Source organism: Eptatretus burgeri, unplaced genomic scaffold (genome assembly GCF_056783735.1).
Source record: "Eptatretus burgeri isolate ZD-2024b unplaced genomic scaffold, Ebu_testis_v1 Ebu_testis_scaffold_3159, whole genome shotgun sequence".
Lineage (NCBI taxonomy): Eukaryota > Metazoa > Chordata > Myxini > Myxiniformes > Myxinidae > Eptatretus > Eptatretus burgeri.
This window is the reverse complement of record NW_028225107.1, coordinates 93771-106598: the sequence shown is the minus strand read 5'-3', so window position 1 is coordinate 106598 and position 12828 is coordinate 93771. Positions and strand designations below refer to the sequence as shown.

Genomic DNA, 12828 nt, shown 5'->3' with positions numbered 1-12828 from the left:
ATTTTTTCATTGTCTGATATTTTCTGAAATAAATTGCACAATTGTTAATTTAATATACATTGCAGAAAGTTTCCCATTGCATCATGGATGCATTCCCAGAAATTGCGCATTTCCCAAAACAACATAAAGCAGAGAAAATATTCCCATCGAAGTGTTATCATCGAAGGATGTTTTCTCATGGCACCTTTTCAGTCACTCTGACGCCAAACGTAACTTTAACTGCACTTAACCACATATAAGAGAAAAATAAGAAACAAATCAACAAGGAACACAAATTAAATGCACAAAAGGAATGGATTAAATACACAAATGTATGTATCTATGTATGTGAATATAAATTAATGTATGTATATATATATATATATATATATATATATATATATATATATGTGTGTGTGTGTGTGTGTGTGTGTGTGTGTGTGTGTGTGTGTGTGTGTGTGTGTGTGTGTGTGTGTATATATATATATATATATATATGTATATATATATATATATATATATATATATATGTATATATATATATATATATATATATTTATATATATATATATATATATATATATATATATATATATATATATATATATATATATATATATATATATATATATCTGGGAATGAAACCTTGGACATCGGCTTGTCATATATATATATATATATATATATATATATATATATATATATATATCCTGGTGTTGGCGCAGTGGTTAGGGCAGCGGCTTGGGATCCAAAAGGTCCTGAGTTCAAGCCCCGTTGAGCCACTGAATTAATACACCAGGGGTTAACTCAGCCTGTCATCCTTCCGAGGTCGGCGAAATGAGTACCAGTATACTGGGCCGGTGTATACCCCAGTTAAAATAGGTGTACCATATCCCTGTGTCGTAAAAGGCGACCAGGGTTGCATCAGGAAGGGCATCCGGCGTAAAACATGTGCCAAATCACTATGCGGATCATATGGATGAACCGCTGTGGCGACCCCTAACGGGAGCAGCCGAAAGAAGAAGAAGATATATATATATATATATATATATATATATATATATATATATATATATATATATATATATATATATATATATATATATTGTTGATGATTTAGCGGTGGCGGGTTTCGAACGAGCGCGTCAATCACTGTCCTTAACCAGTTTTGGTTTTCGCACCCTAATCTCGACAGCCAAATGTTACAGATTCGGCGCCACCCTAACCACCGCCGTCTCCGGGTTTATAACGCCGGCTGGTTCGGTACAATTCTCGGGTTACGCGTCTCGAACCACGAAACCAAAATACACCTGTACCTTGCCAGCTGGGGGAATAGACCCCGGTTACAGACTGATTTTGTCAGAGACCGAGCGGAGTCTTCCAGTCTGTAACCATTTTCGTTTTTAAATCCAAATCGAGCGGATCGTTCCTCGACGCGGCACGAATTATTTGAAAGCGGCAACTTCATACGAATCAGCCAGATTTATTGGGGACATCGGGGAATACGACACTAGCAAAACATTCACAACAATGTTATAATTAATCTATAACCCGTTCTTAACTCTGGAGTGACGGATTACGGGTTTCGAAGGGAACTCTAACGAGATAAACCTTAAACGACATGCAAACAAGACATGGACAGGATGCAGACAAGACACAGAGTACTTGGTGATGTTTCATGGACGAGAGGAAAGTGTCAAAGGCATGAATGTGGCTCGTGACAAGCCGATGTCCACGGATTCGAGCCCCCAACCTCGATGGCGGCACCGCACTCTTTCTTCTCAAGGCACTGCTTGCACACGCCCTCCTCAGCGCATTCTGACCCCACGAAATGTCGACGGCACAAGACCGTCAGATTGATGGTGCGTCTCAGCTGGTTTCTCACAAGGTCCAGCTTTTCTTTCTCGGCCGATGGCAGACTTGACCCTCAGGTTCAGTTCTTGCCGATCTCAGACTCGACCTCAGGTTCAGTTCCTGCCGATCGCAGACTCGACCCTCAGGTTCAGTTCCTGCCGATCGCAGACTCAGCGCACTCAGGTTCAGCTTCTGCTGATCGCAGACTCAGCGCACTCAGGTTCAGCTTCTGCCGATCGCAGACTCGGTGCACTCCGGTTTAGCTTCTGCCGATCGCAGACTCGGAGCACTCTCGTGGGGCAGATAACAGCAATTTTGAGAGGAATCGTGCAAATGATGATACAAGCATCAAATTTGGCACATTTGTTCTCCAGGGGATTCTAATCAAATCTGCCTGATTGGGCATTTGAAAATCCAAATGTTGAAAAATTTGAAAAATAAAAAAAAGTCAACATCACGAATCAATGTTTGATGCTGGCTGAGATTGGTGAACGTTTCAGAAATATCATCAAAGACGTTGCAAGTCTGCAATGCAGTTTTCTTCCCTTCATCACGGAAGGCAGACACGACGACACATCCAGTGAATGCATGGAAGTATGGGATCCCTCCAGCTTTCTCAGTCCCGATTGCAGAAACTACCTCATGGACTGGAATCCATCACGCCTTGGCTCCTTGGCCAAAGGCAATCCACATGTGCTCAAGACCTAGTTACTGTAAGGATGGCAGTACAGATATTGCTATGACGAGTGCGTCCGTGTCGTTAGCCTTAATGATAATGGACTTGCTACCATCCGTCGTTGCATCCCTGGCGTGTACAAATATTCGAGTGTCAGCTTCTTCATGACAACATGGAGACACAGCATCCAGTGACTTCCTTGTGTTGCTCATGGCATCTTCTCCTTTTGTGACAATGACTGTGCTTGTCGTCTGCGCTTCACAAATCTTTTCCGCAAGGAAGTGAAACAGCTCAGTCTTGTTGCTGTCATCTCGGAGAAAGCTTCTCCAGTTACTTGGGGTCTTACTGGTTCCTGTCACTCTTCTTCTGATTCCTTGCCCCCTTTTCGATCTTGCCTCGGACTTCAGACTTGACTTCTTGGACACATCAAACACTGCGTCCACCCTCTCGTACCTGGCACCATAGGATTCCACCTTTGGGTGATGTCTTCTTTAGCATAGTCATCAAATATCTTTGAAGTACGTGGAGGTAGGGCATTGATAAGTGCTGAGCCATCAATGATGACTGCATATCACCTTGGTTCTCTGTCTGGGATGTTCACTTGCGCTTCAAGAATTTCAGCCAGCTGTGACTTCAAATTTTTTGGAATTTTTTTTTTTTTTTCAAATTTTTCAAAAATTTGATTTTCAAATGGCCAATTGGGCAGATTTGATCAGAAAGCCCTGCAGAACAGAAATGCCAAATTTGATGCTTGTATCATAATTTGCACGATTTTTCTATTATCTACTACACTGCTCAGGTTCAGCTTTTGCGGATCGCAGACTCGGCGCACTCAGGTTCAGCTTCTGCCGATCACAGACTCGACCCTCAGGTTTAGCTCCTTCTACTGCTGATCGCACCACACTTCGGCGCTCTTGTCGCAGATCCACCCTCCACTTAGTTTCACTTCCTTCTCGAGGCCACTCCCTCTCAGCCGACTGGGCGGGGCCTCGTCCGGAGAGAGGAAGGAAGGAAGAAGAAGCTCTCGATCCACCACCACCGCACGAACAATAAACAGCCTCTTATACCTCCCGACACACATGTAACGTCCATTTACCGAACAATCTAGCTAAACATGCATTTACTGGGGGATCTGTGCAAATCCTGTATTTAATAACCCACTAAGGGCCATATCCGCAACTATGTGTATGTATGTATGTATGAATGTATGTATGTATGTATGTATGTATGTATGTATGCAAGATTTCATGCAAGTGAAATCTTGCTACAAGACGCTTGTATTTCTCATGCCATGTTCGTTGAAGCGATTAGCACTGAAAACACTGAAGTACATGTGAAATGGTACATTCAAAACGGTTCGCTGTCACAGTCTAAAATATGAACGACACCGTGAAACCGTACTTCCCCATTCTTGACGACTTGTAAATTCCCAATGACGAAAAACGTTATATTCCAGAGTGAAGGATTTGTTTTCCCCAATTCCCCTGACTACTGTCTGAATCCGTCCACCTTTTTAATTGTCTTGCTCACAGATAAACAAACAATCAAACTGTGGTGAAAAACCAACCTCAGTCCACCTTCAGTGATGGAAGTAAAGTGTGTGTGTGTGTGTGTGTGTGTGTGTGTGTGTGTGTGTGTGTGTGTGTGTGTGTGTGTGTGTGTGTGTGTGTGTGTGTGTGTGTGTGTGTGCGTGCGTGCGTGTGTGTGTGTGTGCGCGTGTGCGTGTGCGTGTGCGTGTGTGTGTGCGTGTGTGTGCGTGTGTGTGTGCGTGTGTGTGTGTGCGCGTGTGCGTGCGCGTGTGCGTGTGCGTGTGCGTGTGCGTGTGCGTGTGCGTGTGCGTGTGCGTGTGTGTGTGTGTGTGTGTGTGTGTGTGTGTGTGTGTGTGTGTGTGTCGTTGCAATCTTATGATTCTGTTTTTATTGCATTCAGGACCCGGATGCTGACTTTATCTGGAAAAGTGGAAATTCGATCAAGCACTTCCAGTCAATATTGGGAACAAGCGTGAAAAGAAAATGCTTGAAGGGACCTGATTTGCCATCGGTGATTTGAGGTAGGTGATATTGCTTGTTTGATATTTGTATGAAGAAGAAATGTTTGTTTATGATCATTCATATCGTCGGGGAGGTGTTCATTCCATTGAATCTTGATGAAACGATATCATGAAGACCAATTTCAGAATTCTCACTTGGAAAAAGAGGCAGAGACACAGTGAGATGTCCAGGCCCATGCAGCCAAGCTGCTGATGGTGTCCCAGCAATCATAGTTGAGGAGACTCTCTGGTCCAGAAAGTATAATGCATGTGTTTGAGGTTTTTCTTGCTGATACCAAACAAAGACCTGACTACACATGTATTTGCTGTCATCATCAAATGTCCCAACAAACCCAATAGCAATTCAACATCAGTAAGTCGAGCAAAGCCCCTAAGGAAGCCTTTGTCCCCAAGTTTATGCATGCCATTGTGAAGAGGAATATCTGGATCTGCAAAACCTGTGATCATGCTCTAAAACAAGGGAAAATTCCTCCTTAGGCTTCAACCAACAACTTGGATCTTGTCGTCATCCCAACAGAGTTGGCGGACTTCAATCATTTTAAAATTTGGCTGATCTCACTGAGACCGACATTCATGAAAATGGTGGCACTTACTTGTGGTAAATATATATGGGAGATTGGCAGACAGCACAGTGCCAGGCAGCCACACAAAATGCAAATGGGCTTTTAGGATGTATTTGTGGAGGGATCAATTTCAAAATCAAACGAGGTGGTTTTGACATTGTATAGGAATTTTGGTGAGGCCACATCGAGAATATTGTCCGCAATTATGGTCACCGCAACTGAGGAAGGATATAGCTGCCAGAGAGAGAAGGTTCAGCGCAGGGCTACCAGATTGATATCACAATCGACTAATTGACACTAGACTTGCTGAACATCAAGGCAGTGATCGCACAAAGCAAAGATTGAGACAGTTGGTTACATCGGTGGCCGAAAAGAGACACCCAGATTCATTGTGCTATTAAAAATTGTTTGCTTTGTCAGATGAATGATAAGACTGCTGCTTGTTGTCATGGTCCTATGCAACCAGTTCCACTTCCTTCCATGCATGGAGTAACTTTGGAGTAGATGTTGTTGGTCCACTTTCTCTCCATGACAACATATTTGCTATCACTCTTATTGATGAATCCGGTAAATGGCTGGAAGTAACATTTATTCACACGACCACGAATACAGCCATTTTCCCTCCTCAGCAGGTGTTAGCTTTTTGCGGGCTCCATGCAATCATGGTTCCCTTCTTGAGGAAATGTTTTTTTCATGGTCGGATGCCCTTCCTGACGCCAACCCTGGTCGCCTCCTACGATACACAAGGATATGGTACACCTACTCTGACTGGGGTATACACCAGGACCAGTACACTCATTTCGCCGACCTGGGAAGGATGACAGGCTGAGTCAACCCCCTGGTGTTAATTCAGTGGTAAAAGGAGCTCGAATTCAGAACCCTTGGATCCCAAGCCAACCACCCTAACCACTAAGCCAACACCAGGCTTGACACACAACCACGAATGAAAGTGTCATTGAGTTTCTCATTTTTGTTGTGAGTCCAGAAGGTTTTCCAGGCAAGATTATAACTGATCCTGGACCATAATTTAATTCTTCCGAGATTTCTACCTGTGTTGCTGAAAGAAGTATTAAACATTCACTTTCTGCAATCCACCAGCCTGAAGGGAATGATGAAATTGAAGGATTTAACAATGTATTGAATGAGGCTCTGCAAAATGCTAAAATACACACCATCCAATTGCTCACTCTGGAAACAATTTTTAAGCTGTGTCCAAATGTACTCCACATAGATATACTGCCATTGAACCATCTGTGTTGCTTTACCGATGTCACATGAAGACCAAGTTAGTTATTGCGAGAACAATGAAGACACTTTCTGTGGAGAGAAGATGGTGCGAAAGAGAATCCAGATGAAATAAAAGTCCAGCAAATCTGATTAAGATAAGCATAGAGGTGTGAAATGTACTGTATTCAAGTCAGGCGAGGTTGTCAGAGTAAAACTATACAGGATACGTTGCGAAAGGTGAAAGCAAATTCTCACGACATGGTAGAATAACTGCACAATGAGGTTTGAATACTTAGGAACCAAGGATGCTGGTCAGGTCAGGTTAGATCTGTGACCTGCTGCAAGTACCATGTAAACCTGTACTAACCTGTTCCATCTCCCCCACCAGGGGGCGTGGTGAGGAGGGTGTTTGGATATGGACACCCAGCAGGATTAAAAACAAAACCATCCATATTGAGTGCCCAACTGTGTCTGCGGACGTCCTCCTGCAGTTGGGTTACTTTTTTATTGTGATGTTGGTGGCAGGATTTGCACTCCGGCCACCGTAAAACCATTCATTCCGCAAAACACAAAAACGCAAAAATATCTGAAAACCTACTCCGTGGGAGTACCTCCTGTGCAGCTTCCCTTCGCAGGGGCAGCTCACCGGATGACGAGATTGGGGCAAAACCTTCGGGACCCCCAATCTTTGATGACAGGAGGGAAACCACGGGGTAACATCCCTGGGTCAGATTGCAGGAGAGTGTGTCGGAGTGGTGCTGAGGTGTCGTCCACCAGACGGCGGTCTCCTTGGGTTAACCTGAGGCGGTCCCTTTGGGTGGGTGCCTGGAATGTCCTATCCCTAAGAGAGGATGATCACCTGTCTCTGTTATCATCTGAGGTCAAGCATTTGGACATCGGGATTGCAGCTCTCTCTGGGGTTCGGAGACCGGATTGCGGAGAGATAATGGTGGGTGGTTACACCTACTATTGGTCTGGTCGCTCTGATGGTAACCATACCCAAGGAGTTGCTGTAGCTGTGTCCAATAAGCTGACCCCAATGATAATTGAGGTAACACTGGTCAACGAGCGTATTACGAGATTAAGGATTCGTCACTCCTTAGGTGTCATTTCCCTGGTCTCTGTTTATGCTCCGACTGAGGCGAGTGATCTCACCGTGAAGGATACATTCTATGCCATGCTCGAGTCTGTGGTTGATCAGTGCCCCAGACGAGATACACTTCTCGTCTTGGGGGATTTCAATGCATCGACTGGAACTAATAGGGATGGTTATGAGGTGTGTGTTGATCCCCATGGGTCAGGAACTATGAACCAGAACGGCACTAAGTTCCTTGACTTTGCAAGAAGTCATGGACTTAGGGTGGCTGGTTCATGGTTTCCAACGCTGACAGTGTGGCAAAGGAGATTGATCATGTCCTCATTGACGGTCGTTGGATCCAGAACTGCAGGGTCTACCGGAATGCTCAGTTCCTCAATACTGACCACAGGCTTGTTGTAGCAACTCTAAAGCTGCACCTTAAATCCTGGAGAATGGTACCATCCCAGCCTAGGCTGGATTTTGGCAAGCTCAGGGATGAGAGAGTAGCTGAGGAGTTTGCGAACAGGCTGAGTGGACACTTGGTGGGTCTGGGTGCTTTGGGGGGTCCTGAAGAGTTGTGGAGTGCCATCAAGACCACCGTACTTGATGTTGCTGGTGGATGTCTTGGAACTCACCGCAGGGCAAAGAAGAATTTTGTCTCAAGGGACACTGGATACCATTGACCAGAGTCGCAGGGCCAGGCTGAATGGCAGAGCTGAGCTGTTCAGGGAGCTGAGGCATAAAACTGTACATTCACTGAGGGTGGACAAGGAGGCCTATGTGCGAGGAATCTGAGGGGGTTGAGCATCACCTGTGGACAGGTGATTCTCGTCCCGCTTACAGGGGAATTCGCGCATTGCGTTCATCCAAGCCCATCCCTCGGAGCACTGCAGTTAGAGCAGAGAGTGGTAGTCTCTTGACAGAGGAGTCTGAAGTGAAGGCCCGCTGGGCCGGTTATTTTGAGCGGTTGTACCAGGCTGATACCCCCAGCTGTTGAGTTGGACGTCAAGGGTGTTACAATCCCTGTTGCTGACCCTCGAATCAACTGTGGTCCACCTTCGCTTGTGGAAACACGGGCTGCGCTGAACCGGTTGAAACGGGGCAAAGCTCCAGGGATCTATGGCATCCATTCTGAACTTCTCAAGGCTGGTGGAAATGCTGCACTCGTGTCGTTGCATGCAGTTTTGTGCTCTGCCTGGAACACAGGCATCATCTCAACTGATTGGAAGAGGGGCTATGTTGTTCCTCTCTGGAAAGGGAAGGGTGATCGCCAAGACTGCAACAACTACCGAGGGGTGACGCTGCTCTCAGTGCCGGGCAAAGTCTTTGCTCGGATAATTCTTGATAGGGTTCGCCAACATCTGCTTGAGCACCAGCGTCCAGAGCAGTCAGGCTTTACACCAAAGAGGTCAACGATTGACCGTATCCTTGCTCTTCGTGTCCTCACCGAACGCAGACGAGAGTTTCGACAGGGGCTGCTTGCAGCCTATGTTGATCTCTGTAAAGCGTTCGATTCAGTGAATCGGGATGTCCTCTGGAGGATTCTTGGTCTTCGTGGGGTGCCACCCAAACTGATCGATCTGATGTCTGAACTCTACTCTGGTACTGAGAGTGCTGTGAAGTGTGGTGGTACCATCTCTGACTTATTTTCAGTTGTTCCTGGAGTTCGTCAGGGATGTGTACTGGCCCCCACACTTTTCAGCACTTGTATGGACTGGATTTTAGGGAGGATGTCAGAGAGATCAAGCTGCGGTGCATCGTTTGGGAATGTCAAGATCTCGGACCTTGATTTTGCAGATGATGCAGTCATCTTTGCGGAGACTTTGGATATCCTTTTGGGGGCCCTCAAGGTGCTGAATGAGGAGTCTGAGCCGCTGGGATTACGGGTTTCTTGGGTCAAAACTAAGATCCAGGCTTTCGGTGACATCTTGGATGCTGCTGTCCTGTCTGTGTCTGTTTGTGGTGAGGATGTTGAGGTCGTGGAGAGATTCACTTACCTTGGCAGTGATATTCATGTCTCTGCTGGCTGTGAGTCAGAGGTCAATAGACGTCTGGGTCGGGCCTGGGGAGTCATGGATTCATTGGATCATGGGGTGTGGCGCTGCCGGTACCTGTGCGGGAGGACGAAAGTCCGAGTCTTCAGGTCCTTGGTGCTTTGAGTTTTGCTCTATGGATGCGAGACTTGGACTCTGACCAAGGATCTGAGACGGAGACTTAATTCCTTTGGTACCAGGTCTCTTCGGAGAATCCTTGGCTATCGCTGGTTGGTCGCTGGCCAATCAGGTGGGTTCTGGTGTTGAATGGTTTGATTTTGAAAAAGTAAATGCTCTCCCAAGAAATGACACCATTGATTGACCTGTCAGAGTTCAGAGTGTGCCTGTTTGGATGAGATATTATGCATGATACTCAGAGTGTTGCATATGAAATACAAAGATTAATACTTTTCCATTTAAAGATACTGTGAGTGGACGTGACTGTTGAAGATACAGTGTCTCTGTGATTGCATGAGGTGAAGAAGTTAAGTTAATTCTTATCAAGCTGTTATTTTATTGTAACTGAGTAATAGCATATTTCGTTTTGGAGAGAGGGGAACGAGGTGTCTCGCCACATTGTATTTATATGGCCACTTGCTGTGCGGATGATGGCATGATGTCGTCACGCCAATGTGAAGGGAAGGATTGGAGGCCTGCTTGAGTTTTGGATGTAAATGGTTTCTCTTGAAGTTCCATGGAGTTCCGACGTTTCTCCTGCTTCCTTCAGGCTATATCAACACAATGCGTCCCAACTCATCCACCAGGTTTTGTCCAAATCCATCCAACTTTTTGAGATGTTCTGCTCACAGATAAACAAACAGGGGTGAAAACAACCTCTGTTCACCTTCGACGGAGGCAAACACATGCAGTACCTGTGTGTTTGCGTTTGTGTTTGTGTGTGCTTGTATGTGTCGGTGCAACTTTGTGGTTCTGTTTACATGGAATGCAGGACCCGGATGCTGACTTTATCAGGAAAAGTGGACATTTCATCAAGCACTTCCAGTCAATCTCGGGAACATGTGTGAGAAGAAAAAGGTTGAAGCAATCTGTTTTGCCATCACTGATTTGAGGTGATATTGTTTGTTTGTTATTTGTGTGAATATGAATGCTTTTTGATATGATCATTCACATAGCCGGGGTGGTGTTCATTCTTGTGACTTTTGATGAATCGATAAAATGAAGACCAGTTAAAGAAGTCTCACCAGGAAAAAGAGGTGAAATATGGCAAGATGTTCAGGCGAACACCGTCAAGTGGCTGTCGGTGTCTCATGAAGAAATATTGAAGAGACTCTGATCCAGAAAGTATAACACATGTGTCTGAGGTTTTTATTGCTGCGACCAAACAAGGTCCTCACTACGTTGGTTTATGCTGTCATCGTCGAATGTTCCGATAAACGGAACAGCAACTCAACATCAGTAAGTGGAGCAAAGCACCAAAGGAAGCCTTTCTTCCCAAGTTGATGCACACCAATGTGAACAGGAATATCTGGATCTGCAAAACCTGTGATCATGCTCGAAAACAAGGGGAAATGCCTGCTCAGGCTTAAGTCAACAACTTGGATCTTGTCATCATCCAAAAAGAGTTGGCAGACTTTAATCATTTCAAAATTCGGCTGATCTCACTGAGACTAACATTCATGAAAATGGTGGCACTTCCTTGTGAGAAAAGATATGGGAGGTAGGTAGACAGCACAGTGCCAGGCGGCTCAAGGAAAAGCAAATGGTGGTTTAGGTCGTATTTGCAGGGGATTAATTAGACATCAAAAGGGGTGGTTTTAACATTCTGCAGGCTTTTAGTGCGGCCACATCGAAAATATTGTGTGCAGTGTTTTTCACCACAACTGAGGAAGGACATACCTGCCATTGACAGGATTCAGCGCAGGGCTATGAGATTGACAGCACAATTGACTAATTGACATTGTACTTGCTGAACATTCTACATATGAGCTGTTCCACAGTAATGTGCTACATTTAAAGGTCTTATCTTCAGGAGCTATCACAGAATTCCTAAAGTATCCATAGAATACCACTAATATGTTTTTAGGTTTATATAAATGTAGATGTATACTATTTATAGCAAAACCGCTATTGTCCTAAAATTAAAGCGTGAAGATAAAATTTTATTCACTGTGATGGGAATAAATCTTTGTCTTAAGTGTTGTATTAAAAACAAAATAGATTTACCAAGCGTTTTATCTGAACACATACGTTTTTGATTGAGACTGGTTTTGATTATACATGTGCAAAAAGACTTTACCTATGATATCCCACACCCTGAATTTGCCAAAAATATACTTTAATGTGAATGCTGGGGGGTTGAAAACAGAGTAACAATCATTATGCTTTCGGTCAATTCGTCATGAAAGAAACAAAATGCTCAAGCTGCAGAATCTTTAAAAATACAGTTGTTATTTTTGTGATAACATAACAACCTAAATGACAAATGTGTAACAAAGGATAACATTCGTGGTAAGTCCATATCGCCATAAACGCTGTATAAAAATCTGGCTTTCCGATTGCGGACCAAAGTCACGTTTGTTACAGAAGGCTTTGAGCCATTTCTGTTAATGAAGACAGAACGCCCCATCAATAAATTGTGCTGGGTTACATTATCTTCTTATTGTTTGATTCCAGTAGTGGAGGGGTCAGTCATTTATTTCCCCTCATTTGCAAGATAAACTGGACACACTTAATGTGGACTATGTTTGTAACACAATGGTTACCCATTACTGTGGAAAGGCTCATATACAATATATATATATATATATATATATATATATATATATATATATATATATATATATATATATATATATCCTCTCTCACTCTCCCCCCCCCCCCAACCTCACGGAGTGCATTGCGACGTGTGGTGAGGCGTCGCTCTCCTTCCCCCTTCCTTGGTTTCCCTCCCCCCCCTATCTCCCTCATTTATTTCGCAGGAAGAAATTTCCCACCAAGGAATTTCCTCATTATTTCCCACCAAAACAAGGAAATGTACACGAAGCGAACGTGACATAAAATGACATGTGAAAGCTGCATCCAGAGCATCCATAACTCAACAGAAAAAAGCAAGACAAGAAGTAAACACAGTAACAATGACTGCATTCTGCTCTCCAGTACCTGCAATTTCACAGTCATTGTGTTGTACTGCAGTCGGTTGTCCATCCTATCTGGTTTAGGAAGACACAGTTCAAGCCGATGAAACCTTTGTCGCCCCTGTGTGAAGCGGAGCCATCGCCGTAAAATACAAAACACACAGGAAATGGCGCTTTGTGTTGAGGCGCGGCGGTGATGGTCATGTTTAACCATCGACCAGTCAAAGATCTCCGGGGGTTAAACACAGCAAGGTAAGCCTTGGTCTTATTTGC

General features: G+C 44.4%; 1 protein-coding gene across 1 annotated transcript in view; it reads left to right on the top strand.

The window, feature by feature from the left end:
• Positions 1-12195, top strand: part of LOC147006624 (5'-AMP-activated serine/threonine-protein kinase catalytic subunit alpha-like) — a 35569-nt gene extending 23374 nt beyond the window's left edge. Inside the window, exons 17-18 of the mRNA XM_085868326.1 lie at positions 4439-4559; positions 10410-12195. The gene's annotated coding sequence lies outside the window, so the exon portion shown is untranslated. The remainder of the gene's footprint in view (positions 1-4438; positions 4560-10409) is intronic.
• The last annotated feature ends 633 nt before the right edge of the window (positions 12196-12828 follow it).